The following is a 26,996-nucleotide window of genomic DNA, read 5'->3' as shown; positions in this document are numbered from 1 at the left end:
ATGAACTAGAAATCGCTCCTGTCGTGAACTCTGAACTGGATCGAGCAGTACACTCCTGTCGTGAACTGGATCGAGCAGTACAATGGCTGTTTTGCTGGAGTTACTCACAGTATGATTCAGGCATACCTGCCATGTCTTCTGGATAAACGCTTCTACATTATTGAGTGCCTTGCTGTCTGGATTACATCGGTGGAAATGGCCTAAGTGCCCTTGGTTAGAGATGAGCACTTGATTTTATATTGGCCTACTTCACCTCTGAAAATATAACCGAGTTGTACTCTTTTAGATTTGTTTGAGGACCTCCTATTAATTTATCTAGATCAGTCTAATGAAGCAGTTCTATTATTCTCACATACTTGCACAATACAATATCCTAAGAGTTGCAACAGCAGCGCTTCAATTTTTTCTTAGAAATAAATCCAGTGGATAAGACTAAAATGTCTACCAGAGGCTAGTAGAGTACAATTGGAACTCAGTTGTTGATATACTGCAGTCACACCTAACTAATTGAGCTATGTCAATTATGAGAGACAATTCTTGGTAAATTGGCTTCTGCAACATTATTTGAGTTGAGAGATTATGTTACATTGTTACTCTATGCTCATATATTAATAAGACCAGATTGTCAAGACAACTATTCTGTCCAGCTAGAAAGTTGCACCCATCCATGTTAGTCCATTAACTTAATTGAAGTATATCATCATCATCATCATGCTGCTATATTCAAAGCCTTGAACTTTAACCGGCTGTTATACGCCGTAGAATAGCATAGTGAAACAATTTTTTAAAGTTAATTTTTGCTAATTTCCTCTTAAATTTGGTGCGTCCTTTTGTCTGTGCCCATGGTAGGTTGATGTATTGAAATGAAGGGAGTTCTCATGTTCTGATTTTAACTTGCTAGTTTATTGATGTGATCCAAGATAGAAAGATTTACCAGTTACAAGTGCAAACTTTCAAGAAAGAACCATGTAACTGGTGCTCCTACATCTGATATATTTTCTTATGTCGAATTTCAGACACAGGTTTCCACTTTGATTTATGATTCAAAACAACTTAAGAAGCTGCCTGCAGTCAGTTCAAAGTTGCATGGTCTTAAGCATGTTATCTACATTGAGGATGAACCTGTTGAGGCCGACACACTTAAACAACTGAAACACTTGACAACATTGTCTTTTAATGCGGTCAACTCTCCTGTCCGTGTTCCTGGAAATTCAAGGTAATTAACCATAGGCAAAATAGTGCCTGCATACCAGAATAAAATGACTGCACCATTACATAAGAGCAAGTTATAAACACTTTAAAGTACTATTCATTCAGCTTTTTTTTCTTCTTATGTTGCTGCTTGCTACAGTTGATCATCTTCTTCCATGAAATCTTGTAGGTTCACATGTTTTAACATGCACTGTATTAATGAGTTTTGTGATGATTTTTCGGAAACTTAAAACTTCAAGACCATAATGCCTACTCTAACCTCTTTTATCAAATGGGTGCAGCTTATTTCATCGGAAAAGGCGGTTATAGGAATTCTGATTCTCCAAAGCCCTGTGGAGAAGTTATTATTGGTGGCTACAGTATAACAAACGGTTATTTCAACAATGAAGCAAAAACAGATGAGGTGTATAAGGTGATTATCTCCAAATCTGCAGTCACTGAATGCATTTATGTTTTTCACTTCACGATTGTGTCGTGTGTCCCTCAGGTGGATGTGAGAGGAGTATGCTGGTTTTACACTGGAGATATCGGCCAGCTCCGTCCTGATGGATGCATTGAGATCATCGACAGGGAAAAATACATAGTAAACCTCCAACATGGAGAATATATATCTCTTGGCAAGGCTTGCTTATAAATTGGGCCCAGTTATGAGCATTCTGTTTGCTGAGTAATTAATTCTCTCTCTGCAGTTTGAACCAGCTCTACATACAAGCAATCATGTGGACAGTATCATGGCCTATGCTGATCCATTTCATGCTTACTGTGTTGCACTGGTAGGTCCACCGCACCAGGCCTTGAAGAAGTGGGCTCAAAATTCAGGGATAAGCTACAAAGACATTGAGCAGCTGTGTCATAATGATCAAGCAATTAAGGAGGTCCAGCAGTCTCTATCAAAGGTTAGATTTGATCGCAAATTGAGTATGTCAATGTTCCGGTATATTCATATGATACATCACCAAACTAGGTTAGCTATCAGTTTAACCAACTTCTCTGGTGTACAAAAGCACATTTTGTACATTTGAATGGGTGCAACCAGGGTCTTAACAGTATCTGGTTTAGCTGACAATATAATACCACTGCATACTTCTGAGTTTTTGGCCATGGCAGTTGCAGATTGTAATGATGTGATGTATGCTAGTATATTGTGGTACAACCTTCTGGGGGGCAGCCAGTGGTCAGCATTCGTCACGGCTGAAGGGGAAGGATCTTAGGATAAAAACGGTTGGCATCTTGTTTAATGTTAACAATTATGGTACACCTTCTTGTATGCAGAGCCTTCTTAATTAATACCGATAGGAAAATCCAAATATTTCCCAACTGATATGGACTAGTAGAGCTGACCCTGGATCTTGGCAGTATGACAGCGATGATGACTGTGGCTGCCCCCAGGCACTGGGTCGAAGAATTAAACATTAGTTCAGTTCTTGCTTAATTAGGGCGCATAAAATACTCATATATGTTGAAGATGTAGTCATCTAACCATCTATCCCAAAAGGCAGATCTGATAGGAAGAGGAGATATAATATATCTACCCCTCTCCCCACGCCCAACGTGGATAAATGATTGGGGAAATGCGGGGACCAAGACTTGAACCCCAAGACCTCTGGTCTGATTCCATGTTAAGATATAGTCATCTAACTATCTATCCCAAAAGACCGATTTGATAGGAAGAGGAGATATAATATACTTAACAGTTCACAGGATATAGTTATCTAGTTTATTCAAATTATGTAGCCAGTATGGGTGTGTGGCCTCATTTTAGCGGTTACATGGTAATCAGCCTTTTAGAAGTTCTTTCTGGAACAGGACCTCGTGAGCAGTTAGTGTCGCTGACTTAGTACAACTTTGTACTAAATTTGTACTAAGTCAGCGACACTTATTTTGGGATGGAGGGAGTATGAACACTAATAAAATGCTATAATGCATGTCTAGATCTAACTCCGCCTATGTTGTCTCAACATAGCTGGTCCCATGTCCGGGTAAAGGAGGAGGGTTGTGATAGGCTTGGCGACCCAACGTCAAAACTCAGTCAAACATCAGTTAGTGGTAAGCAGGAATTACTCTGTTGTCTCATCCCTGTTTTCCTCCCTCGCCCCCTCAACCCATGCCGATTTCCCAGGCACCACAGCCTGCCTTACCACAGTCTACTGCACAATAGCGTGCATCTGAGTGTTTTTTTTGGGCATGTTACTGTGTTATGTCTGGTTTCAGTTGTGGGCAACTGTGTTGCTGATAAATAGGACCCTGTGGACTGAGGTTCTGCAGACTTGTAGCAAATTAGGTGCAAAACTCAAGTTTTATGATTGAAACGAAGATATTGCATTGCCCTAAGCTATGTTCTGTATTATTGTTCATGATAACAATATCCTATTTAAGTACTCTTCATGCCAGCAGCAGATTCACAATTCACCTGCCCTGTTTGCAGTGCTCTTGTCTGTTGTCTAATGCAATGTGTTCCAACTGTGCAGGCCACAAAAGCAGCAAGGCTTGAGAAGTTCGAAATACCTGCTAAGATCGTCTTTTGCCTGAATGTTGGGCTACAGAGTCTGGCTTGTGACTAAGAGGGAGAAGCTAAAGACTAAATTTGAAGATGATCTGAAGAAGCTCGATCACTGACCTGCAATTCACGGTAACTCCTTTCTCGAACTATCTTTCGGCCATCCGTTTGCCCTGTTTGCTGTCGCCCCATAAATCTGCTGGTACCTTCTGAAGTTGCTTCCCTGCTGCGTGATAAACCAGAAATCGCTTCTGTTGTGAACCTGACTGAGCAGTACAGTGGGTGTTTTGCTGGAGGTACTCACAGTATGATTCAGGTAAACCTGCCATGTTTTCTGGATAAACCCTTCTATGTATGCTGAGTGCCATGCAGTCTGGATTACATCAGTGGAAAAGGCCTAAGTGGCCGTGGTTAGAGACCATTACATGATTTTTTTCTTGACTTCTTTGTCATGTATAGAGTATTGGCCTATTTTCAAATGAAATGTTACTTTATGTCTGAAAATATAACTAAACAGAGTTGTACTATTTTAGATTTGTTTGATGAACTCCTATTAATTTATCTAGACCATTGTTTCAACATACTTGTACAATACAATGTCCTAAAAGTTGCAACAGCAGCCCTTTGGATTTTTCTTAGAAATAATTCCTGTGAATGAGACTAAAATGTCTATCAGAGGGTAGTAGAGTACAATTAGAACTCAGTTGTTGATATACTGTAGCCACACCTGACTAATTGAGCCATATAAATTATCAGAGACAATTCTTGGTAAATTGGCTTCTGCAACATTATTCAATGTTAAAAAAAGCGGCAAGCGTAAGAGGAGCGGAAGGTCACAGCTTAGAGCAATGGCCGCCGGGGTTAAGCGTTTTTCTAAAATTGGTCAGAATTTGGCTGTTTTTGAATAATATGCACAAGAAAACAGGAAACATAGCACATAGGTAATTGAATAGCATATTATAAGGTTCAGTGGTTCACACACCATAGCAAATAGCCAAATACACATAAGGTTCAGTAGTTCACAGTCACACAGCAAGCCCAAATGCGTAACAACTTAATGTCTTAAACTTTTAATAAGATAAATGGCAGCAGCCAAGCAGAAGGCCGAGAAGGAGGAGGAGCTGCCGCCGTTCAGATCCAGTACGGGGCTGAGGAGGAAGAACACATGGAGCTGCGCTGGATGCAGAGCAGGAGCAGCCGTCACTGGAGCTCCCCCCCCCCCCCCCCCCCCCCCCCCCCCTTCTAACTGAGTAACCCTAGCTGAACAGGCCAGTATTGGGCCAGGCCTTTATACCACCCTTTTCCCTCCCTCCTGTGGCCCATGCCTCACTTTTTGATCGCTTAAGCGCGCACAGCGCTCGCTTAGCCAACGCTCAGCGCTAAAGCGGCTGCTAAATTGCTTTTTTTTTCGCTCAACGCTAAAACTTGCGCCTAGGGCAGAAGCGAAGCGTTTAGCTGTCTCTTAGCGCTTAAGCGCCGCCTAAAACACTTTCTTGAACATTGATATTACTTGAGTTGAGAGATTATGTTACAATATTACTATTATATACTATATGCTCATATATTAATAAGACTAGACTGTAATGCCAACTGTTCTGTCCAGCTAGAAAGTTTGCACCCATCCATGTTAGTCCATTAACTTAATTGAATTATATATCATCATCATCATGCTGCTAAATTCATAGTCTTGAACTTTAATAGGTTGTTATACACTGTAGATAGCAAAGTCAAACAATTAATTACTAATTAGTTCTGTATCTGGAACTGAGCATGCTCGGCAATTGCTAGACAGAATCACTATCCACTGCAGACACATGCTGTATGTGAATCACAAACTAAGAATCAAAACCATGCTCTTATCACATATTCTCTTCATCACATCGAATGGCAGGCAATGCTCTGCATTTGCCTGGTACCTGTTTTTGCACTGGTTGCTGGACCAGCCCTTTTACATCAGGAGGATGCTGACATAATTCAGAGACACATGCCAAGGACCTCCCTTGTTCTTCAGGGTCCAAGTTGCATTGGCAGTTAAGTCCATCAGTCTATTCCAGTTCTGTCGTCTTCATTTGTCATGTGATGTTATTGGGCTGACAGTAATTGCAAAATGACACTTAGATAGCGAATATCATAGTCCAGTGCTGCAGTGAGCTATTTACTAGATTCTGCATGATGTCAGTGGACCAGTAACTCCCAAGTTCCAGTTAATTACTCCCATCATATTCTGAGTCATTGCTTCTAGATTAGCAGTGTACCAACCGAAAGTCGATTCTTAGGTTGCTACACAGTAAAATGAATTACAGAGTTTGTCACTGTCAGCCACTCAATCTCATAGCTCAATTTTATAAGTAAAATGTTGTGTGAGAGTACTATACACCAGTTCGCTGCCCCTCCTCTCCCTCCAGCTGCTAAGTTGGCTCTTTCGACCGCGTTTGCACCTGGGCTGCTGCATGTGCTGCCGCGCCCACGTGCGCTTGATTTGGTACCTCGATTTCGCATCCGTGTAGCTAGCTTCATCGTGATGTGGGGCTTGCGTTCGGGTTGGGTTGGTTGAAATGTTTCCATGCGTCTGGTTGGTTGCAGGTACAGATCGGCGTGTCTGCTCTGCGTGCGCTTCTGGCCTGTAATTGGTTGATTTGACCTGAATTGCTTGGTTCTGATAGTTGCTTAGCTGCCTTCTGATATTTCATTGGTTTTGGGTATGGTTTGGTTCGGGGCCATGCATTTGGCCATGGTGCGCAGCTGCAAATTTGGCATGGTCAGGGTTTGCAGCTCGGATATCTTCGTAAATGCGATGTGGCTTGTTTGATCATTCGTGGACATTATGTTTGAGTCCGTTGTCATGTCAATTGCCAGTACTGGATCTTCCTCGTTTCATCTGCTCAACTCTATTTTTTTTAAATGAATACTCAACCTTGCATGATTATACACTTGCTTTGCTTACCTTGGTTTGATGCTAGACTTGCCGTTGTGTCCTGGGCTGCTGGTTAGTTAACTGCTGGCGAATGGGTCCTGAACTAATGATGAACATAAATTTGTGTTGCTAACATTTGCCATATGGTATTGTTTGTATGCAGGACACTGCATCGTGGGAGTGTAGCTACATGGGAGTGAGGAACCAGAAATCGCTCCTGTCTGTGAACCGAATCAAGCAGTACAATTGCCCTTTTGTTTGATTCCTCACAGTATGATTCAGGTATAAGTGGTATGTCTTCTGGAGAAACCCTTCTACATATACTGAGTGTCATTGCAGTTACATCGGTACATGAGTAGAAAAGGCTCAAGTGCCCTTTGTTGCATCAGTACATGATTTTTTTCCTGGATTCTTTTGTCATGTTTAGATCGTTCGTCTACTTCCCAGTGATATGTTAATTTTCCTCTGAAAATATGACTAAACACAGAGCTTTTCTATTTTGGATTTGTTTGATGCCTTTAATTCGGCAATCCATTTTGGCTTTCGGGTCCAGATGCTCCCTCAATCTGGACCGCATGCCTGCATCGCGATTCGCACACAGCCAAGTATTCTGTTCTGTATTTTGATTAAATAGCAACGATGCATGGCCTGTCTGGAAGTTGTACGGATTAGATGTGGCCGTGTAACGTCGTTCTAGTACAGACGGAGGGCGACGGATCTGTCCCAACGGCTGCACAGAACTGGACCAACGTCTCTAAACGCCCAACGTCAACGCTAGATATTTCCACCCCATCCCACCCACCATCTCCTTCCTCTGCACGCTTCAGTTCATCCACCAGTTACTCATATTCCTCTCCCCTTTTGCCTCTTCACGGCCATGGAGTCTTCTTCCTCCTCCAGCAAGCCAAGCCTGATGTGAGCACACCTGAGCTCGGCCAGCTGATTGATGATGCCATCCTCTTCCTGCTCTCACCTCTGCCGGGACAGCCATTTTTCCTTCGAAACTGCCCACACAGACTTGCCAATGGCTCCACACAGTGCCCCTATATATAGACATCTACAGCAACTGGAGGTAGCACAACCACATCAGGCCCACCAGCTATCCTCCTTTTCAAAATTCAAATTTCGAACCAGACCATGTACACACAACTCCACACCTCAGAATAGTCACATTCGCCCATGCCACTAGTGAACACCAAACCAAGCTTATGGCTTAGGTGCTGCATGAATTTGTGTGCATACATACAACTCTCAACGTTTAACTTGTATCGATACATTTTTTGCATAAAAAATCAATAGTTCCAATGGCAGAAAATCGTACTAAATCATTATACAACTATTATACATGGGATTATAACATAATCCTTTTCTAACTAGCTACACACGGGTAGTTTGGAGCTTCACACCTTCAGGATTTGTGTATGTATTTCTCTTGTGACCAGCCACGCCGTAGTTGCTGCATTTTGCTTCTTTCCTCGGCTGTTTTGGCAGATCACCTCTTTCTGGGCAAGTGGTCTTCTTATGTCCCTTTCCTCTGCATATGCTACAGAATCTAGTTCTCTTACTCAGCTGCTCATATGGCGCTTTTTCACGGCTGTTTGTCGGCCTTCCTGCAATCCAGTACAGCCAACTTTTGTATCTGAGTTTGGTTGTCATCACCAACGGCTGGCACAATGTTTGCTTCCATGTCCGGGTTAGAAGTTCCAACAGTATCAATTGCTGGCCGGTCCTCCTATCCAAGTCCACCTCTGGATTTTTCATACTCAGCTAGCAAAGCTATTCCATCCTTGATTATTTGCATCCCTTTCTCATAAGACTCGACTCATGTACGTAGAGTGCTGTGTGCTGATGTGTCATCGACCTGCTCCCAGCATGATCTCGCTGACATACGTATACCTGTAGGTGTGCTGACAGTATGTCACGCGCGTCCCTTGTCCACCTCTTCATGATCAATTTCTGTGGTATCTCCGTACACCCCAGCACATCCATAACCTGTAAACAAAATACAATCTAATTTTATCAGAAGAGAAAAATCCCTAATCCCATATTTAACCGATGTAGACAATATCACATACTTTCAGCATATGGCAGCACGGCATGCCCATGTGCTCGATAAGCCCGCACTCACGCTCTAGTTTCTCGCCGCTTTCGATGGTTTTCACTTAGTAAACACCCCTTGCCCTCTTCTCTCACCTTTCAGCCAGAGTGTGGACAGCTTTGTACAAGATGCTCTTCTCAATCTCCTCTATCTTGTATGCATGGGCCTGATATAACAGGTCGCCAGACTGGTCGAACATTGCCCTTGTGTATACCTTGCTAGCGTGCCTCTCCATCGACATGCCACACTTGACTACAACTCCTGCCTGCAATGTAGCTCAGATAGTAACATTTGTTAAGTTTGATAGAGTGTACTAATTGATGAGAAAATACTTATGATATCTCGTAAAAACTCATAGTTTTGTTCTCTTCTTCATAGCTTTCTTCTGAGTCCCTTACAAATTGCAAGCGCATATAATGTCTTACAAACATGTGCACCAGGCAGCCAGGTGGTACATACGACTTCAGCATGCTATTTGCACTCTCGCTTCTCTGCGTGCTGCCCATCTTAGCACAGAAAACTCCCGTGAAGTAAGGTTTAGCCCACATTTCCCTGATCTCATAGATCTGTGTCATGTATGTGTGAGTCTTTAGGTTATACTTTCTATCAGCATTTTCCAAGCCTACTCAAGTTCTTCAATTGTCAACATGCGGTTCACAACCTTGTGGAACGCAGCCCTTAAATCACATCGTTTCGTGTACATCGGTCCTAGTGTCTCTTTAGCTTTCTTCGAAACGTGCCACTTGCACCACCGGTGAGTCGTCGTAGGCAATGTATTCTTGATGGCAACTTCCATCGCCCTGCATTGGTCTACATCAGCAAAGAACAATGCATTTTTGAAAATTATTTGTTAATGACCTATCCGGTATTGTGGGAATGGACAAAATGAAAGACCTACGAAGCAGCAACCATCCCAGCGGAAAGTTCTACTTGTGAGAATTGTCACCTGAGGAGTGCCACCCATCATCCTAACAAACTCCGAGTAAACCCACTCAAAGCTTTCAACTTGTTCATCCCTAAGAAGTACACCAGCCAATATAATAATCTGGAAGTGGTCGTTGACCCCAACGAACACAACCCAAATGGCATGTCATACAAATTTGTTCTTGTATGTTGTGTCAAATGTAACAACATATCCAAAAAAATTATATTGATTCCTACTACTCCCCGTAGCCCACATGAGATTCTTAATTCTTTTTGTAGAACAACTGGTATTTTATCCATACATGTCTTTACACAGTAGTGGCTCAAGAGACAGCGGAGCAACCCCGTGCCACACATCCGAGCCATTCAAATAACACCCAGCTTTTGCTAGTACATGGGCACAACCATTGGCCTCTCTACGACACCACACAACTCGAAATTCAGAAAAAGAAGAAAACCTAAACTTGAGCTCTTCGATTAGAGAGTCGTAAATCGATCTGTCAATAGTGGCATTCTTTTGTTTACTCACCATTTCCAAGTTGTCCATCTCCAATACTACTTCTCTAGTCCCTGCTGATTCGCCAACATGACACCTTTCACCGCCAATAGCTCTGCAAGTGCTGGATCACGCACATACAGGAGCCTAGAGCTTTTCCTTGCAACAAAAGAGCCATCATTTCTCTTGATAATTACTCCTGCTCCCCCTCCTCCACCTCCAACATCAAGCCCACCATCCACGTTTATGTTCACCCAGCCGTGAGGGGAGGAGACCATCTCCCATTAGTATGCACTCTGGAGGAAACATATGCTGATTTAATTTGGGTTCATTCAGTAGCAAGAGCACTGACTCTTCTAGCCATTTCCTTTGGATTTTGCACAGGTTCACCTCTAGAGGCAGAATTTCTCTCCCGCCACAGCTCATATAAGATTCTAATCTACTATATCTAAATAAAGGACCCCCACTACTAGGAATTCTCTAGCTTGTCCTTAAGCCACATCACCTCAATTAGTTTTGACCATTGATTCAAGGCACGCATGATAGATATCCATCCGATTTGCAACCTTACTGGATTAAGGAGAGGTCATCCATTGATAAAACCTGGAAGAGGTTCAACATCCAACTCGTCTGGTCTCGTCCTTTTCTGCTCTTTTCAGAAAGTAGTGGCCATTTTTTGTTCCATAGATGCTCCAGCTCCAACCAAGCTTCCTTCACATAACAGCAACCCCAAAAGCAATGTATGAAAGATTCTTCGCTGCAGCAGTAGGGGCATTTTACATTGAGCTTAATCTTTCTTCTAGCCAACTCGACTCCGATTGCCACACTCTGATGGGCAACCCGCCATGTATGGATCTTCATTTTACCCGGGACATCACAACTCCATAAATTAAACCATCCCTTGTGTGCATAAGATGAAGATCCACCCTTCCTGGCCAAATGAACCACCAAATCATTAAACCTCCTAGCTTTGTATGCAGATTTGACAGAGAAAATACCATTAGATGTGTAATTCCACGCTAGGTAGTCATTTCCTACCCAATTCCTCATCCTTGTCCAGTTCCACGCTAGGTAGTCATGTCTTGCAATTTTTTGCGGCTTTAAGAAAACTAGTGTGCTTGAAATATCTAGCTTTTAACACTCCTACAGATAGAGTATCAGGGCACGTTAGCATTCTCCATCCCTGTCTAGCCAACAACGCCTGGTTAAAGGCCTCCATTTCTCTGAAGCCTACACCGCCCAAACATTTAGGCCTCGACATCTTCTCCCAGCTGATCCAATGAACCTTTTGTTGTCCCTTGCTTGACCCCCATCAAAATTTGGACATAACAGAGGTGAGTTGTTTACAAATAGATTTGGTGATGGCAAAACTACTCATTGCATATGCTGGGACGACTTGCAGGACCGACTTCACTAATATCTCCTTCCCCGCTTTCGATAGTCCTTGACCTTTGCAACCTTGGACTTCATTTGATGCCCTTTCTAGGATGTGTCTAAACGCTCCATGTTTTGATCTACCAACCATGGTAGGCAATCCAAGATACTTTTCGTTGAGAGCTTCACATCCCACCCCACTCACTTATTTCAATATGGCTTTTGACTCTTCTTGCGCGCTAGGTCCAAAGAAAATGGAGGATTTCTACAGGATAACCCGCTGACTAGAGCTCGCCTCATACCTGTGTAAAACTGCTCTTAATCTTAGCAGGCTTTCTTGAGTTGCTTCCAGGAAAACTAGGTCGTCATTGGCAAAGTGAAGATGAGTAACATGGGGGCCTTGAGAACCAAATTTAATACCATTAATCCTCCTCGCTTCCTATTCCTGCTTTAGTAGCCCTGAAAAACCCTCACCACACAGGATAAAGAGATAGGGGGAAATTGGACCCCTGCCTCAAGATGGAACAAAGTGCTCAGAAAAACCTCCATTTTCTTCCATCTTCATGAATGTAGATATCCATATGATACTGAGAGAAAGGTTTGCATTCAACCTCAATTTCACCTCTTCACCAGAGAGCCAAACATCCACTTCTTCCATTACAGTTCACTGCTACGCCATTAAAAAAGCCTAAACTCCATCTCAACTTCTTGACAGTAGGTGCTCGCTTTTTTGTTTCACAGGAAGTTCTACTGTCGAGGTCAACCCCAAACCCCGATAGTTCCACACTAGGACTTTCATGGCGTCCGGCGGGCCTACTCCTACACGACAGGCTCCACTGATTTATCAGAAGCGGGGTTAACAGTCTCTCCTTCCACCATCTCTCCTCTCCCTCCCCGTCCCACCACGCTGACCATGGCCACCGATCTCCGCTGCCGGCGATGCGGGCTGACGCTGATGCGTCGGGGACGGTGGTCGTGGGCGTGTTCGTGTACCGCTCAGCTCGTCCCGTGTACCGTAGAGGACTTCCGACCCTGGGGGTACTCGGGCCTGCACCCAGGACATGCGCCATGGCGGGACCAGGTGGTGGGGCGAGCCCGGTCCAGGTGGGCCCGCCTGCTACAAAGCACGCAGCTAGGGTTACGGAGGGGATAAATCCTCCCTCGGCCCTCCCGCATTCCATTCCAGATCTCGACCTTCTTCTTCTCCACTTCTGGGAGGCACCTAGGGTTTCGACGCCTAGGGTTCCTCCCTCGTTCGGCTCGTGGGAGGGGTAAGTGGGGGGAGACCATAGATCCTTCGCTCAGGTCGCTGCATCTCCACCAAGTGCGAGTCCACCAGCAGCAGCTATGGCAGATCGAGGAGCGGAGAATCGCAGCCACCGCCTGGATAGCTTCGGGGCGGGCTGGGCCGACCATGGTGCCGGTTGCTTCGGCCGGGGCGTCGGACGCGGTGGCGGCGGAGGCGGCCGCAACATGGTATGGACGCGCGGCATTGAGGAAGGCGGCCAGATCTCCACCAACATGGACCATGGTCGCGGGCTGTCAGATCGGGCAAGGTGGGAGGCCGCGGCCATGGAGACGCAAAGCGACGGCCGTCGGGTCGAAAGGTGGGGTGACAACAACCAAGGCAAGGTGACCGCGGGGGATTCTGGCTAGCGTTTCGCAACAAGATCTTCGTCTCCAACAGGATGCATGCCCACAGCAAGATCGTCGTCAACTGACTCCAGGAAGAAGGAATGCCCCCCCCCCCCCCCCCCCCCCCCCCACTAGTGGGTGGCGTTGAGGTTTGCGTTACTTGCAAAGAACCAGTGCATATACCCATGTGCTGTCCTCGTGCTGTTTGTGGTAGATGTGGTCTAAATGGGCATCTTGTTCCAATCTGCAATACTGTGCTTCCTTGGGAATGTGTGGCTCCCATGTGTGGATTTCAAGCTAAGGGGAAAGGATTTTTCTATATCCATGATTCTAGTACGCCTAACCAGAACACTGATAGGAACAGATTTATTGTGATCACTGTGATTGAGGGGCAGGCTAGTGGCAGGTAGCTAGAGGAATTCTTTAATGCTTACATTAACACAAACTGGAAATGTTCGGCTAGATCGATTGGGCTTTAGTACTTTTGCCATGAGACTTCCTTCACCCAGGGACGTTGACAAAGCTTGTTTTGCTGAAACTATGAACATTAAAAGTGGCGGGGCTGTGGTGAGTCTTAAAAAGTGGCCTGAATCTGTGGGTGCCAAGGGTGTACTTAACATTGCTTGGGTCAATGTTAGCAACATCCCTCTGGATAAAAGACATGAAAGAAATATTGCATATGTTGGGTCTCTGGTGGGTGTCACATTAGACATTGATAAAACTACTGTTAACAGACCCGAGTATGTCAGAATTAAACTGGGATGTAGAGATGCTGAAGATATCCCAGCTAAGGCCGAGGGGGTGCTGGGAGGCCACTTCAATGATTTTTTCTATTCAGTGGACAAAATTATTGTGAAAAATCCCCCAAAAGAAAAAGTGGTTGTGCCTCAGGATGCTGACAGGGGGGTGTCACCCAAAAGAGCCAGAATCGCTGAAAAAACACAAAATAATGGGCAGGGGGGTTCCTCCTTCATTTTGTGGTGGAAGAAGTGCAGACCAGGCTGAGCTAGAGGACAGCTGGTGGTAACATTGAAAACATGGGAGTTCGGGCTGAAAAAATGACTAAGAAGAGAAATCTTCAAGGTAATGAAAAAACCCCTAACTCCAATTCTTTTGAGATTCTTTCCAACCTAGAAATTGTATCTACTACTTCGATGATGGGTGTTGATATTCCTGACAACAACTTTACTGTGGTTGATGTGATTAGGGAACTAGAAAAATCTAGGGCTAATATAGTCGAAAAAACTGAAAATGTAGAGAAACAACAGGATAAAATTCTGTTTATTACCAATGCTGCTGGGGATAAATCTCCCTTAAACACGGAATGTATGAGAGATGGTGAGATTGATGGTGATGAGTTTACTACTGTAAGATCTAGAAGGAAGGAAAAAAAGAAGGTAAATGTAGTAATATCCAAGCCTCTGACTAGAAGTCAGAAGAACAAAGTGGGTTTTGATGCTGGTTCGACCATGCCTCCTGGTAAACCTAGGAACAGAAACCACTCCCCATAATGCAAGAAAAATGATTAGTCTCTTCTGGAATTGTAGAGGTGTGGGGAAGAAGGGCATGGCAACCTGCTTATCTGACTTGATTAGAGAATATTGCTTAGACTTTATTGGTATGCAGGAAACTATGGAGAAGGATTTTTCCTCTTGAGGAAAATTGATCCAAGAGAATGTTTTTGTTGGAATTGGATTCCTTCAGTGGGCAAGTTTGGAGGGATTTTGTGTGGTGCTAAAAATGATACTTTTGATATTAGATCTTGCAAGGCAGGAAAATATATTATGGAACTTGAGTTGTGGGATAAAAGTAAAAAAACTGAAATATTGTAATCTTGTAGTCTATGGATCTGCACATGAGGATCATAAAGTGGAGTTTTTGACCGAGTTATCTGATATGTGTAGCAATATTACTTGCCCTTATATTGTACAAGGTGATTTCAATATACTTAGATATGCTAGTGGGAAAAAACAAGAAAACTAGGACAAGTCATTCTTCTGATCTTTTTAACTCCACCATTAATGCTTTTTGTCTAAGGGAAGTAGACATGAATGGTGGTCTGTACACTTGGTCTAATAATCAGCAAAACCCTACCCTTGAAAAGTTGGACAGAATACTTATGTCCAGTTCTTGGGAGAGACAATTTCCTTTGACTTTTGTTAGGAAACTGGTTAAAGAAATCTCAGATCACTGCCCTCTGATTTTGAACACTGAAGATTATATTTCAACTCCAGTGCAGAAAAGAGAATTTAGATTCGACCTTAATTGGTTCAAAAATCCTGATTTTGTCCCCTTAGTTGCTAAGGTGTGGATGAAACATGTTAAATCAAATGATCGCATTGATATTTTGAACATTAAACTAAAGAGATTTAAAAAGTTATTCAAAGGATGGGGGTCTAACATTTTTGGTAAGTCTAGAAAAAGGAGGAGAAAACTAAGAGAGGAACTAGAACATCTAGAGAAACTAGAAGAAACATATGTACTATCTCCTGAATTATACTATAAGAAAGTTGAAATTTAGGTGGAACTCTATAACCTCCTGGTGGAAGAGGAAATTGCTTGGCTACAAAAATCTCATGAAAGTTGGTTGTTGAAAGGGGATAGTAATACTTGAGTATTTTCATAGAATAGTGAATGGGAGGAGACAGAGGAACACCATCTTTTCTCTTAGTTGTGGTGACGAGGTGATAGAGGGGACCAAAAATTTATTGAAACATGCCACCGAATTCTATAAGGACCATTTTGGGTCTGCACCTGGGAATCTTTGCAAGTTGCGAGATAAAATGTGGGAACCAAATGAAAAGTTATCCGATATTGATAACTTTATCCTTACTAGACCCTTTTCTGAAATTGAGATAAAAACGCTCTTCTCTATGAAACCAAACAAAGCACCAGGTCCAGATAACATCCCTATTGAATTTTTCCAACATTGTTGGGAGATTGTTAAAGGGGAGGTGATGCTTTTATTTGAATGGTTCCATGACAATAAACTAGATGTGCAACGCTTGAACTCTGGGATTATTACTCTGCTTCCTAAAGTTGTTGGTGCAAATAAAATTCAACAATTTCGCCCGATATGTTTACTGCGGTGCATCTATAAGCTAATTACCAAGGTGCTCACTATTAGGCTGGAACCTTTTGTTGATATCCTGTTCAGTAGACACCAGAATGCTTTTATTAAAAAGCGAGATATCATGGATGGGATTATGTCCCTGCATGAAATCTTCCACCATACCAATGCTAGGAAAAAACTGGGATTGTTTTGAAACTAGAGAAAAATCCTAGTGGGAGGCACGGTTAGTGTGAAACTGAATGATGAGATTGGCCCCTATTTTCAAAGCTCGGAAGAGGTGTGCCAGGGAGACCCGTTTTCACCTTTCCTTTTTAACCTGGCTGCTGATTGCTTGACTTAAATGATACTTAAAGCTCAACAAAATGGTTTATTCAAAGGTTTAGCGGCTGACCTGATTCCAAATGGGTTAGCTATTTTACAATATGCGGATGACACAATCTTATGCTTTGAAGATAATCCTAGAAATGCACTTAATATCAAGTTGCTCCTATATCTTTTTGAAATCATGTCTGGGCTGAAAATCAATTTCTTAAAAAGCAAGATTTTTTGGTTCGTGCTGATGATGATACTATGCAAACGTACGCTGAGATGTTTAATTGCCAAATAGGTACTTTTCCTATCAAATACCTAGGAATGCCCGTTAGCTACGCTGGTTTGAAATGACGTGATTGGCTTTTTGTGGATGATAAATTCATCGATCAGTGTGAGAATTGGATCAGTGAAGTGCTGTCTATAGGAGGTAGGCTTATAAAAGTGAACTCTGTGATGTCACAAATTCCAACTTTCTACATGTCTATGGTCTTGTTATATATAACCACTTTGGAGAAGTGGGACAAACCTAGAAGGAAGTTTTTCTGGCATAGTAAAGGGAAGAAAAAAGGCTACCATATGGTTAAGTGGAGTCGTATTTGTAGATCCAAAAAGAAAGGGGGCCTTGGGGTAAAAGACTTGAGAAAACAGAATATAAGTTTGCTGGTGAAGTGGTGGTGGAAACTTGAGAAACAAAATTCAATGAAATTTTGTTACCTTCCACCCCAATTGGACAAAAAAAAAATGTTTCAGGAATACGGATGGTACCGATGAACAAATTCAATGAATTTTGTTACCTTCCACCCCGGGGCTTGCGGAATGGGCTGAAACTGCATCCCGACTCTCTCCTTGGTCTGTAGTTAGAGATTCCATGGTTGGCTGCTTGTTCCACTGGGCGTCAACTTGCTCAATCACATCTGTGTTATCTCCTGCACTCTCACTATAATCAAAAACAGTACCTCCCCCCGGCACCAATACTAGTTTGCTCGCCGTATGCAGCACCACTGAGCTGGCCTCCTCCACGCTTACAACTGAACCCCCAACCACCACTAATGCCTGCATCATCTATTGCCCATCTAGATCCACCTCCAGAATGAACTTCCGCTGAACCTGCACCTTGGACCATTTCCATTAAAATGGCAACGCTGCACGCCTCATCCATGAAAATAGGTAACCTTCAATAGAGTTCATCAACAAATCAAAGCTGCAACGCGCTAGATCGAATGCTTTAACCTCCGGTTGCAGCTTGGGGAGATAAATCTAGATTTACCTGGCCACTGGAGTGACTAGGAAGTCCGTCGCGATGACCAAGGCGTCTTCATGATCTATGCACCGGCGGCGCTCCCTGCAGTACTGCTTCGACATCGTAGCTCCCCATTTCCGCCACCTAGCTCCTCACTTGCCTTACCTAGAGCAACACCACTCCTCCCTTGATAAAAGAATATCCTTACCGCTGCCAGAGGAAACAGAGGATGAGAACTACTGCACACCACGACCCACCACGCATCCATTTTTTTTCACCTTACACGTGGGCCATGCAAACGGACCACGTCGTCCCAACCAGACACCTGTTCAGAGTACAGGAGCGTCATCGCGCATTAGCGAGCCAACGTGCGTCGTCTCAGCCGCTAACAACCGTCTCCAGTGTATAGTTCATTTTCAATTCCAGTATTCACATGACAGTGATGTGTATTTCAGATCTCAATGCATATCTGGATGGCTCAGATTCCGGGTGCAGCTGCACCCGGGAGCCAAAACGACCCCCCCCCCCCCTCAATTGATCTAGATTAGTCTATAGAAGCAGTTCTATTATCTGCACATACTTGTACAGTATAATGTCCGAAAAGTTGCAACAACAACACTTCAAATCTATTTAGAAATGGGTTTTTGTCACTTTTGCCACCACTTTAGTAATCCTGCTAATTTTTGCCACCAATTTCTTGTCCTACTCAGTTTTGCCACTATTTTGGAAGCCTTGCCCACTTTTACCATTTTATCCAGATAATGGTTTGTTTCTTCGATAATCAGGGATCATCCCCAGGTTCCATTTTCATTAAGGACACCACTCGGTTGGCAAATTTAAATTGTTTTCTCACTCCTTAGGCTCACGGTCAACATCAGTCGGCTCCAGGAAGTCATCCAAATCAACGAAGGACATCACTCGGTTGGCAGCATAGTGGAACCTTGGGAAGATCTCATTAAGGTCCACATCTTTGCCTTGCTCGTCGACGGGGATGCCCTTCTTGATGTTGGAGAGGCCCTCAGCAGTCGGAAAGTGCCCTTGTACAAGAGTCAGTGATGTTAAGGCTCCGGCCCTGGCAGACGACTCCGTCCATTGCATGATGTGTTTAGGGGCTTGGAGCAATTGAGTGGACAGGCCGTGGACATCAACTCGAGCGAGTGCGTCTAGCCACAGGGATGTGCAAACTCCCTGTGTAGCTGACGTCAACCGCTAAAGCAGTTAGGCTGATCCTGATCACTAGTCGGACTTGGGCATACTGCTACTGCGCGCGGTTAGGCTGAGCGGGGTCTCGGGGTCCTTGGCGACGGAGGCTTGGCGGGGGCGCTTGGACAATTGCTCCGCCTCCGTGCGAGCGACGTCCTCCCGTTGCCGCCTGCTTCGGGAGCATGCAGGGGAGGGGAAAGGAGCAACCTCCTCCACCTCCGGGTCGGTCCTCTCCTCGGAGTCGGCGACGGACGGGGCCTTGGAGCGCCGAGTGGGACGTCGCCCTCTCTCGCTGTCGGAGGACTCGTCCTGAGAAGAAAAGCCATCCCCTGGAGACTGGATTTTCTACCATGCACGGGAGGTCCCGTGCATGGTCTAGTTGGCACTCTTTGTAGAATACCCTATTCATACGTCTAGAACTATTCATCAACATTAAGTGATACATGGGCCCAGTAATGCAAATTAAATGTCATCCCTGTGCGGAACCAGTCTATCTATACAAAAGCTAGCATTTTATTTTCTTGTGAGATACTAATTCGTTAATATATTTTGAATATTAATTCCATATTAAAATATTTTAAAATATTTGAATTCCTAACGACATGCTCTTTAAAACAAGGTTAATATTGAATATATTTTAATTGAGTTTCAATTTCATCAGCATATCTCACTCATTTTTTAAAACTGATTTGACTCATTTTAAAAGGCATATTCCAGTCATTTAAAATAATCACTTATCTCAAAATGTTGACTTTACACATTCCAAACAATGCTTTTACTCAGTGGAACAAACTAATTTTGCTTAATTCAGAAAAACGATTTCACTAATTTCAATAAAATAATTTCACTCAATTTTTATTTGTATTTCACTCATTAAAAATCATTTCAATAACTGATTTAATCATTAAAAATTTCTAAAGGTTGAAATTATAACGTGTTTAGAATCTATCCAAGGTTGATCTTGTTCTAAAGGTCTTCATGCGATGAGTTCAAATATATTAAAACTTCCAAAAAAGGAATTTTGGTTTCAAAGATATTATATTTTGTAAAGGAAACTAAAAATGATGGATTTTGAGAGGAAGAGAGGAGATGTTGTCAGCCATGCATGTGTCATAGTTTGTGAGCAGAGAGAGAGAAACGCATGCATGGCATTAAATGGACTGACATGATACACTGCTATATTAATGCGAACGACAGTATCCTGGCCGAACGGTGGACGATGTTGGATTGAACGGCGTTGTTTAGTTTAGCTGTACTTGTGAACGGCTTGATGTGTTACATCGTCTGAAAATCGTCCAGCGTTGTCGTCTGTGTAGCAAAGCTCTAATGAGAATGGCATACTCTATACGTATACGCGAAGCATAGTTTGCATGCACTCGGATCTCCAGCATAATCCAGCAATGGATGCATGCACTGGACCTCCCGTGCATGGGAGAATCGCTTTTCTCCCATCCCCTGCATTATCTGACTGAGGCATAAGAGAAACAACATCGCACACGGATCCAACTAAAATGACTGGAATGAAGTCAAGTGCAAGAACTTACTGCAGGGGGAGCTACCCGACTGCGAGGGGCTTGACGGGGCCCTCCCGGCTGATTGGGCCCTGGGTTCGGATGATCCGCCTCATCCGGGCCTCGAATGTGGTGTCCTCTAGTCGAAGTGCCGAGGCACGCTAGGGATCCCACGACCACGGGCCTTGAGAGGCTGGATTCGCTGGCTGACCCACGCAGCCATGATGTCTTGGCCGGAGAGGCCGGCCGCCGACAACGCGGCCACCTGCTTCGCCAATACCGTGGCTTGCGTCGCCTCCCCTCGAGTGGGCTTCAACCCCCGGAAGGGGTGCCACACGACGGGGGCGGAGTACGGGGGCAGGGCTGCATCACAGATTGGAGTCGACAGCTCCTCGCAGTAGTACCACGTAGAGGTCCACCCCTTCAACGAGTCGGGCCACTTCATCTCCAAGTAGCTTGACATGCGCTTGGCCTGGATGCCAAGTGCCTTGCATGTGTCGTAGACGTCCTTCGGCACCGTCTGCAGCTACAATAGAAAAAAAATATGCTTGAACAGGGCCCAATCTAGCGGAAGCCGAGGAAGGCCTCGGTCAAGGTCACAAATAGAGAGGTGGGCGACCGTGTTCGGTGGGAGACAGTGAAGCCGCACATGGAAAAAATCCAGCATCTGCCGGAAGAAGGGGTGGATCAGGAGGCCCAATCCCTGATGTGAGGATCGCCCGCTCATTCCCCCGGGGAGCCGGCTCCCGCTCGTGGGAGTCCGGCACCCATCAGGTGTCTTTCGGCAGCTGATGGTCCTGCTCGTACGCGCGGGGGACGCCCTCCGTCACTATTGACGGGAGTCAGTTCCCGTGCTCCCTGTCCTCAGCGGCGGCAGCCGCAGAGAGCTCTCCGCCCGTGGTAGACGATGCACCGCTGGCAGCCTTGGCCTTCTCGAGCTTGCGGGTTGAGGAAGACATGGCGATCCGAGGCCTCGAGGGGAGGAAGGGATACGAAACTGCTCCGGTGGCTATGGAAGATGTGGGGGACGTGCAAAAACCCTCCCACGTATGGCTGGGTATTTATACCCGAGTGTGAGGCGAAACCGCCGCGAGAAGTCTGCACGACACGCGTCAAAAAGGGGCCGTGGCATCAATTCAACACGGGAGTCCAGACGGCCAACATTTAAAACCAACTACACCGCGAAGCGTCACTTGGGTATTCTGTCCGACAGCTGGCGGAACTGTCTTCCTGCGCGACTGGTCAGATAGAAGCTTGTCAGAAAAGCAAAAGATCTTGATGTGATGATTCATGAAGATCTGTAATGATGACTGCTGACAACTCACCTTCCAGCCGGCTGACGACTCGCCTTCCAGTCGGTTGATGACTTGCTTTTTGGTCGGCTAAGAATCACAAATCAAATCGACCAGCAGGGATTGTCCCGGGTCGAACTATCCGTGTCTGAAGCATGATGGCTATCCAAGTGCCCGCCACTTGAAGGAAACCGTCGTGGACCTGTTCTGCTTAAAGAGCAAGGGGCACCCGCGATATCCTCCATGGCACGACTCAGATTCCCTCGGGGAACCGAATATTCCCCACAGAAGGACTTCCGACAGGTGTTCTTCCGAAGGATATTGACTGGTAACGCTTGATCCGATCAAGCCCAGATGCCTGGGACTGTCACTTGAAATTTGATGATCCCAGATGCCTCGGACTGTCACTCAAAATTTGATGATACGCCCGACTGTACATTCCTACCCCCCAAGCATTGTCAGGATTATATCCACGACACCATGAGAGTTGTTCTCTTAAAGGTCAGCTCTCCTCTCTTGGATTTGATTGGATCCAACTACTTTTCTTCCCATCCCCACACAGCTGCAGCTCACCACCTTGATAGATGCAGGGACAATGCCATGGAAGGTCTCTCTTGTTCTCTGTTTCATTCATGGTCATGATGATCTAGGGTTAGCTAGGAATCTGCTACTTTTAGGCTTAACCTGTTGTTCATGGATGATCTCTTCTCCTTCTGCAGCAGCAGCAGGATGGATTTGGCACAGCAGAGATTGGCCTCCGCGCCGACGTCGGCCACAAATTTGCCATGGTGAACTACTCCAGATCCTCTTCCTCTTCTGTGCACCGCCTGCATGTTAATTGTTTGTGTTAATGCGTGGGGTGAGAAATCAAATTGAGTGTGTTTCCATTGTCTATGATCTTTGATTTTTTTGTACATATAATTTAGTTTCAAGTGTGTCTCTTAGCCTTATGTGTGCAATTTAATTGCTAAGTTTTTTGTCAGAAAATATCCGTGATACTTCCTAAATCATTCCGTACTGTACATTGCAATATCTGTAATTGATACCACCCAGTCATATTCCTATTTGTATACTGTACCTACATTTAATTGCAAAAAATTATAGGGAACAGAAACTGGGACGCAAATAATGTCTTAGCATACATTTTCTGTAAGACGATTCAGTTTACCTATCCTCATCAGATGAATGTAATATATCTATGATATGGACTAGATGAACTAAACTGATTTTTTGTTGATACTCCTTACTGTGCTATACACCTCCATGAATGCAGCGTGCTTTTTTTTTCCGATAAAGGGTGTTTTTTATTGACTCAAAATATAGCATTGAGGGATACAATTATAGTGAGTACACACCCGGCCTCTGCATAACTAGGATGCACACAGCCAACACTAACACACGCATATGAAAAATCACGTCGGCAAATAGCAAAGTCAACAAGACCAAAGCTATGCCTAGGCAAAAGAAAAAGAAAATAAAAACCCCGAAAGCGATAAAAACAATGATTTGACAGCATACAGCAGTGACCATCGGTGCCAAACCATCTCTTGACAACACAAGGACTACAAGGAAAGTTCTTCAAAAGCGACATGGAAGCTTGGAACAAAGAAAGAGGTGTAAACTGAAGCCTGGAAAAGGCAAGAAGGTAGCCTGCTTTGATTTGCATACATCTCAGGTATTTCCCATTAGCTGTATCAATGTACTAATGGCTTGCTTTTGCAGTTGACATCGCAAAAACCTCGGTATTCTATTTGAAAAACGCGTACTTTTTCTACAATTGTTATTGCTCAGTGTTCTTGACAAAATCTACCAAAGTTGCAATTAACTTAAAATGATATATGTAGATCTTATGATCATTTTAATTTGCGGATATATTTGGTGTGCATAAGGAGACAAAATACACTTGCTTTTAGCATTCCTTCTTCAATGGTAATTTCGTGTACAAGTATACAGAGAAAACGCATTCCAACCCTACTCTTTGCGCATATGTTTAATGTTTAAGGGATCTGGCACCATGGTTTTCACTTTCAGTGAGATTTCAATGAAATTCACTGAATTTCATTAATTTCAGCAGTCATTGAAATATTTACCTTTTGGCCAGAATATTTCAGCCATTTCAGTAGTACACATGGATTCAAATATTTCAAAAATAATTTCAAAACATTGTTTAATTGAATTCAAGTGAATATTTTGGCCTTTTGGCAAATGTAAACCGATATAACTGGAACTCGTTGAATTTCAGTTGGTGCTGAATGTTTTTCTGAAACTGAAAGTGAAAACCTTGTCTAGCATTGTGGCACATCATATGAATGATTTTGTGTATTGTTTTACTTGGTGGACTTCCTGGTGTTGCCTGCTGAAGCTACATGGCTATGTCCTGCAGCACAATGCTTGGAACAATTGTAAAAGGTCACTGCCATTGTATACACAAATTTATTCCCATATTCTGGACATATAAAGTACAGTGGCATCATTTCATGAATGTGGAACCAGATTGCCCCAAACTGATTTTTTCATAAATTTTAATTTATTGGTGTAAAATATGGAGTGCGTCATTACTTTGTAATATCAGGTTTGTTCATATAAATATCTGACTCTGATTTTACTTTGCCTTGCCATTTCAACCTGTCTAGGCTGTGGAGCTCTAGATGTAGAAGCTCCCCTACGCCCACCCTTTTAGGCGCAGCCGCTTGCCGCTGCAAACATCAATGATTCCAGTGACGACCAACTATTTGGTGAAATGTCAGAACAGCCGAAGGTTTATTTTCCTTCCAATCGGTCTGGATAGACTGCGATGTTATTTTCCCAGATTTGTGGTCTTCCAAAAACAACAGACTGTTCCTTAAACAGATCAAAAGCAACTCCACAGCCAGGCTAAATTTCTTAAGGAATTTTAGTCGTAAACTACATGTCGTGGTAATTAGTTATGTACTCTCTTTATTTGGTTTATCTTGGTCACAATATGTAGTGTTAGGTCTAGAAAGATATATTGTAAGGGTGAGCAGTTTATTGAATGATGATGATATTCTCTTTTTTACATAAATTTGAGATTTTTATTATGGTAAACAGATCTCGTTTATGATGAAAGGTGAGAATTTTACCAATGGGTGATGAAGAAACATGCTTTACCATATCCTCTAATCAGTTCTGGAGATATTGCTATGCTCCAAAAGGAAGCTCCTGTCCTGGGCTACAACTTACTGGCACATCCAGTTGATGGTAAGCATTATTCAGTAATGTTTACAGGGCATAATATTTAGATAGATGGATAAATCTAATTGTCACCACTCACCAAGTATAGTCTTGTGATTCTTCAAAAGCCAAATGATCTTTTCTGTGACCTTTGAAGCTCAGTTCCTGTCTTCGCATCTCAGTTCAACGCTTATGCGCTGATCTACATTGATTACAGTTTTACTTGATGAATTATATTTGCAGTGTGATCAAAATATAGATATAATCATACTGTTTGTGATTTGTCTTCCTTCCTCAAATATGGATCCTTGCAAATACTTGGTCATTAGATGTTGTCTCTATAGTTATTTTTCTGTTCGATGGAATAATTAGGGTACTAAAACATTGATTTCACTTAAAATCCCTTGGCATCTATTTCCATTCTGCCACATCCATTAACCGACTGCCGTATATTACAATTGCACAAGGTTAGGGGTATGCCTCATCAAATCGAGTTACGAAATGCAGGGCAGGGTGACAGGAACCAACTGAAACAACTAATAAAAACATGACCAGTTTAGAACCTACTGACACCATGGTATTAACACAAGTACTTATTACCATTGTTGCACCTATGCATGCTTTTAAGTATTAACCTCAACATATGTTTTGACCCTTCTACAGAACTGATACTACAAACTCACGATTAAAATCGCTGTGGTAAATCGACCTATGACTGGTGGTATATGGGATGCAAAGTTTGCTGGAAGAAGCTGAAAATGGCGCATTGAAATGTCCTACATGTTCCAATCCAGAACCATGACCAAGGTATTTTTTACCCATGTTACATCTCAATTGGTAACTGTGTCACAAGCAAACAATTCACCACAATTCCATCATGTAAATAGGTACAAAATAGCAGTGCTTGCAATAGACATGGAACATGAGGAGGAACCAAACCCAGTATTCACAGAGTTTGCCTTTTTTAGAGCATGAGGCGTTATAATCACTGGAAGAAGCGCAAACTCGGCTGTAGCTCATGGAAAAGGACGAGTTGGTTACCTGGCACTGGAAATAGAGGAACTTTCTGGAACAAAAATATTGTGAGCGGTCACTCCAAATAGTAGATCCCTGGGCTGATTTTTATTAGTATTTCCGAGTGCAAGCAACAGATCATGTGCAAAGTGAGGCACCATTAACTCGGCATCGAATGGTTAATCCGCCATCTGCATCGGACGTTCCACGGTCTTCGTGTTCCACCCAACACCAGGCAACACAACTGTCAAGAATGTGCTGCCAACACAACTGTCAAGAATGTGCTGCCGGCTCCAGCATCTCCTGACTACTGTATGAGGGTGTGTCATTGGAACCAAAAACAAAAAGGCAAGCAGTCCGACGATCCACCCATGGGCCAAGCAAAAGAAAAGGTCAGCACGATTTTATTGCAGCAAATTAAAGAATGGCTGAATGTTCAGACCAATGATACAATATTGTTTAACTATATGTAGATGTGCCGCTAAAGAGTCTTTTCCTTTAAAGAGCCACGAGGAAGAGGAAGCTAATCTTTAGAAGTAGAACATGTCAGAAGCCTACCGTGTCAAAATAATCATAGGTGCTACTGTTTGTTCATCGTCTAAGCGTTCTTTCCTTTTGAACTAAGTACCTTGTGGTTTCATAGCTTTTGAATTGATGTCCTTTCAGCTGTAATGATATCCATCTGCTCACGTATCAACTTAGTACATCTATTATTCATCCACTAGCACATATGCCTGTGCGTTGCAACGGGAGATAATTAGTATGCATTTAAAGTCAGTGGGAATTATATGTGCAAGCAAAATCCTGTGTGCACATGAAAAACGAACATTTAGCTTCTCGGTTTCGCCGTGTCTGAAGGAATCAATCCACTTTTTTTATATTCATTCATTGAGGGTATTTAAGAGTTTTGTTACGTCATCGTATGCCACAGAAGGCCCATGAGTTATTTAATCCACCCTTCCTTTCAATCGAGGATTTTAACGTATGAAACTTCTAAATATTCTAGGAA

General features: G+C 43.5%; 1 pseudogene; it reads left to right on the top strand.

Annotated features, from left to right (window-relative positions):
* LOC109773306 (long chain acyl-CoA synthetase 8-like) lies at positions 1–26,789 on the top strand (annotated as a pseudogene).
* The last annotated feature ends 207 nt before the right edge of the window (positions 26,790–26,996 follow it).

This window comes from Aegilops tauschii, chromosome 3 (assembly GCF_002575655.3).
Source record: "Aegilops tauschii subsp. strangulata cultivar AL8/78 chromosome 3, Aet v6.0, whole genome shotgun sequence".
Classification (NCBI taxonomy): Eukaryota; Viridiplantae; Streptophyta; class Magnoliopsida; order Poales; family Poaceae; genus Aegilops; species Aegilops tauschii.
This window is presented reverse-complemented; position numbering and strand designations above follow the sequence as displayed.